We start from the raw sequence: 5,085 nt of genomic DNA, 5'->3' as shown, positions 1-5,085 counted from the left end.
GCTTTAAAAACAAGTAAAAGAACTTTCAAATTTATCCTAGATAATACAGGTGACCAGTGAAGTTTTTTCAAAACAGGAATGATATTATCTTTCTTGTATTTGTTAGGATCTGTGCTACTGCATTTCGAACAAGTAGTAAGGGATTTATTGTTTTCTTGGGAAGCCCACAAAACAGAGCATTATAATCATATCCACATCAATGTGAGCAATGGAGAAGTCAAATTAACGTGTCTAAATATCATCTAGTTCTATCCCAGGGAAGAGGGCTGTTGCCTACACAGACGGCAAGACACAAAACGCTCAACTGTGCAAAACACGCATAAGGACATCAGCCAGGAGGAACAAGGTAAAGTGTTTTTACTTCTTCACCATGGTCATGTAGTTTCACTCCAAGCACTGTCTTATGAAATAACTGTGGAAACGACCTCCCCAACATTTTGGGTTGTGGCATTTTGCTTCAATGAATTTTAACCTTTTCTTTTAGACATTAAGAGGAAGGACACATTCACCCTTGGTAGAGATTCAGTTGTTCTACGAGATGTCAAGGTGAGAATTAACCACTTCAGGCATAAGTCAATCCACATGACCGGAAATGGGGCAATGAACAGGATATGGGGATTTTGCTAGTTATAAAGTACAATAATCATCATTAAATGATCTAAGACTACTGAAGTATAAGCTCTGTCCCTGACTGATTAATTAGCAAATTCATCTTCGTAGAGTGGAGCTACACTGAATATGGAGTGAGATCATGTAGGGAATGTTGGACTTGTAATAACTAATTGAAGGATAATAATAATCAACGAAAGTGCTTAAAAGTATCAATAAATGCCTTCAAAGTACTTGACACGGACTTTGCTTTCAAAAGTGAAACATAATTAATGCTTACGTAAGATTTCTCTTGACTTCTCAGGAGTATACTAACTCCAAGGACAAGTAACATCACAAACCATTATTTAAGTGCTGATGTTGGAGCTGCAATACTACCACCAAGACAAAAAATGATACAGGTAACACTGCTTTCAGATTTCTAAGAATTGCTAAAATAGTATGTTTACAGAGCATTCAGAGTTGAGAATATGACAAGTTCCTACCATCTCAAACACTGCCAATCTAGAACAAAAAGAAAGTACTTGAACGCCTGCAGTAATCGAACACAAACCGGAACATATCAGTGCATGACAAGGAAATGTAGTCACAAAATGATTCTACCCTTTCAAGTCCCAAAAAGGACCGAGGAACTTACCGGAGGCGATACCTGGATTTCAAACAGAGTACAATGTAGCCACTGTAGGGGAGAAGATCACAGAGAGCTCTTCTCAGATTGCTCAGAGTCAGCCCCAGCACCCTGTCCTGACTGAAGCAGACAAAGTGGTCAAACAGGTAGGTAGAAATGAGTAAGGAACAGAGAGTATGGTTATTCTTGCATTGTTTTGTTCGTCTGTCAAAGAAAAGAGTGCTTCTGACTTTTGTCAATGTTCATCTTTATTTTAGGAGAAGAACAAACGGTGGTATCACACTTTGCTCAAGTGTATGATACCATGTGTGTACAGCAGACATCACCAAAGGAACAGGAGACACCTGAGTAGAGAACAAGAATATGAAAAGACTGATGAAAAAAAGCACCAGGAGAAATCCATTGAATATGCACAATCTCGTCCAGTATTTCAATGAAAAGTTTCAGTGTTGTTTTTAGTGTCGTCGTATTGCATACATTTAAAACAATGTGTCTTGTTTAATGAACAATTTCATTTACTTTAGTAAAAAGTGTTGTTTACTGTAGTCCTAGCATGGATGCAATTGTTAGAAAAAACTTGAATGAAAAACTGAATGTTTCATACAATATGGGTTTGTGTTAACCCACACACCTAAGTGAAATGTTTGATTACGTTTACAAGACATAACACATAGTTCAGTTGAGTGTGAAAGGGAACAACAGAGAAAGTCACAAACAAAACATTTGTGAAGGACTTGATGAATGTTTTTTCTTTAGAAATGACAAAAATAAAGAATTTTACAACAAGATGTCTTTCTATAGCGAGTTTCATTTGAGATAGTCTTTTCTTAGAAGTGCAAGAGTGGTATTCCCTACAACTTATTCCCCAATTTGATCATTCTCAGAAATTAGGAGACGGAAACCACACCTACTGTAATATTAGACCTTGTAACAAGGCAACTAGGTTTCAATGGCTTAAAAGGTGCAGAAAGAGGCTCATGTATAATGACCTCCAGTGTCCCACAGGTTTCCCAAATCATTTCTTAGACTATGGAAAAAGAGGAAATAAAGTGTCTACAGAAAGCGTATACCCCCTTGAACTTTGTTCAGTTTGTTGCGCCAGTGCCAGAGTTTCATGCAATTAAATGAGGACCTCTTTCTCACACCACATATGTTATACTTTCAAAGGGAAAAAAGGAAATATTACAATTGTATACATTTTCACCCACATGTTAATATTTGGTAGAAGCCCTTTTCACAGCAATTTCAGCTGTGAGTCTGTTGGTAATGGGCTCCACCACCTCTGCACCAACAAGATTTGATAATATTTGAGAATTTCAGAAGTCTGTCTGGTTTAGCTGAAGAATCAGCTAAGGTAAGTTTCAGGAAGAGCATCTGATTTCTTTCAATAAAGCAGAACAGAGAAAAAACACACAATACAAAATCATGAGAATTTGTATCCATATGACACTTTGACTCGAATACTTTTATCAGACCTACACAGAGTATATACTGTACACACTTTTTCAGCCCAGGTTTATACATTTGGATCTGCCCTTTGTAGGTGTTTTTGTGTCTTAGCTCAACACTGTGAAACCTGCAGTTACAAACATGGAGGATGAAGACATGAAGACATATATTGTACCTCTGACCGGCCTACCTTCCAAGAGGTGAAAGATGAAACTTTTCCTTTATCGTCAACTCAGTGAATGTCTTTAAACTTTCGAAAACTGTAACAAAGAATAAGTTAAAAAACTTATTTTCATTGGACCCACAGAAAAGTCAAAGTTGTCCATAGAAATGCCCGTCTAAATCAGAAATCTACAGCACAAAGGCAGTGGCCTTTCGGGACATAAAAATGAAATCAGACTTTACTCAGACGAATTGCCCTTGGTCACGGACATCTTGCTATCAGTCACTACAAAGATGTTTTCTCTCGTGCCATGGCTTGCCTGACTTGCTTCTTCAGCTGGATGGCTTCTGGTCGCTGGTCAGGATCGACAGCCAGCATGTCCTGGGGCAGTGTCCTTAGCTCAGTGCTTATGGCTCTATTTACTTTCAGGGGGATGTGGAACTGCAGCCAGGGGTTCTCATCCAGGGCCTCTCCAACAGGCCCTGACAGACATATGCTCCTGTATCGGAAACACACTTTAGTTCAATTCTAAAATATTTCTCATAGGACTGAAGGAACCTTTGCCTGTTAAGAGTTAACAATTAGGTCCTCAAGAACTGTTTTACGGTTTTCTACACTCCTGGCTGGCCAAGGTCTCTTTAAGGTCTCTTAAGTGGAGGTGTAACTCATGGATCCTACATGTGATTTAGCAACATGAAAGGGAATAGCTTCTTATCGGATTATGGTCTTGGTTAACTGCCTAAGGCTGACCTAAGTGCCTAACTTTCTGACTTTCTTTATACCTTATATGTTAAGAAGCTTCTTCTGACCAATCAGAAAAGTATGCTTTATGTATGAACATTTTGCTCATCAAAGTGAGTGAGAGACAAGGTTAACAGAAATTAGCCACGGCAGTTAATGACAGCATATTTTTGGGTTCTTAAATGGTCTCTACCTGGCACACCTGCAGTGCAAACTGACACACACTGTTTAGAGAAACAGCTACTCTATTACTAATATTAATGAAACATTTCTTATTCTATGGAACAAAAACAAACAGTAAAACTAAAACACAGATCTCTTAGCTTCCTATTTCATGAACCAGATGACTGAATGACCAAGCCTAACTAGTAGCCAGAACCCCAGTTAACCCTCCGTAACACAAAGTTTAACCACACGACAGGAACTCTTTCAAACTGAGTGAAAATCATAAATGGATCCATAACTTTACACCAATTTACTATGTTGTGCCAATACCTGCATTTACATTTAGAACGAATGATGTCATAGAACCAGCATCACACCAGTTCCAGGTGTCTCCAAGGAGACAACAGAACTTCAGTTGTGTTTGCTAAAATACACACTTTGAAACATACTGTAACACTTAGTTAACATGTCTGGTTTAGTTGAAGAATCGGCTAAGGTAAGTTTCAGGGTTTAATGGTGGGATGGCACCTGTGCTTTTTTCCCCCAACCGCTAGAATATGATTCGCACCAAACCCAAAAGAAATACTGCACAGTTCAGGAACTTCATCAACCTAGCAACTGTAAAATAAGCTTACAAACAACTGAATTGAAATGCCAAAAAGTTCAGAGAAAGGCACAAACTATGTTTACTTGGGGTTTACAAAATTAAAGCTAACTAAAACTGTAATGATAAACAATCATGCTGCCAATGGACAGAGAAATATCATGTTATTTGAATAATGTATTATTTGTTATATAGGAACCTAGTATAAGGGAATCCCTTGCGATCCCGTCTGCAGAGATAAAGGTAAGTATTTTTTTCTCTTTAGCTCTGTCACTCCAAGAAATATAATGAACATAAATATATTTGCCAATCTTTTCATAGTAATCCAAACAACTCTGCATGCATCTGACATTTGTAATATTTATCTACCGCAGTATAACTCTTCTGGCAAGGCAATTGGTATTGTACCTTGAAAGAAAACTGATTGGAAATGTCATGTACTCTATGGTTTCTATTGATGTCAAGTGGCAAATGTTGACTGGTGATGTTATGTGAATCTTAGGAAATGGTCATTTTTCAATCGAGTCTATGTTTCTCAGAATTTGAGACAGGGAGGTCAATCTCTGCAATCCGAGCTGAGGGCATTTCTTGGAATGGAAAGGTAAGAGCAACGTGTTCTTTGATTTCTCTTAAGAGTCTTCGCCAGATTTAACGATGAAAAATGTAAATAATAATAACAAACATTATTTTATATAGTGCCTTGAAAGGTGGCTTCTTTACAGAATG

This window comes from Lepisosteus oculatus, unplaced genomic scaffold (genome assembly GCF_040954835.1).
Source record: "Lepisosteus oculatus isolate fLepOcu1 unplaced genomic scaffold, fLepOcu1.hap2 HAP2_SCAFFOLD_37, whole genome shotgun sequence".
NCBI lineage: Eukaryota > Metazoa > Chordata > Actinopteri > Semionotiformes > Lepisosteidae > Lepisosteus > Lepisosteus oculatus.
This window is presented reverse-complemented; position numbering follows the sequence as displayed.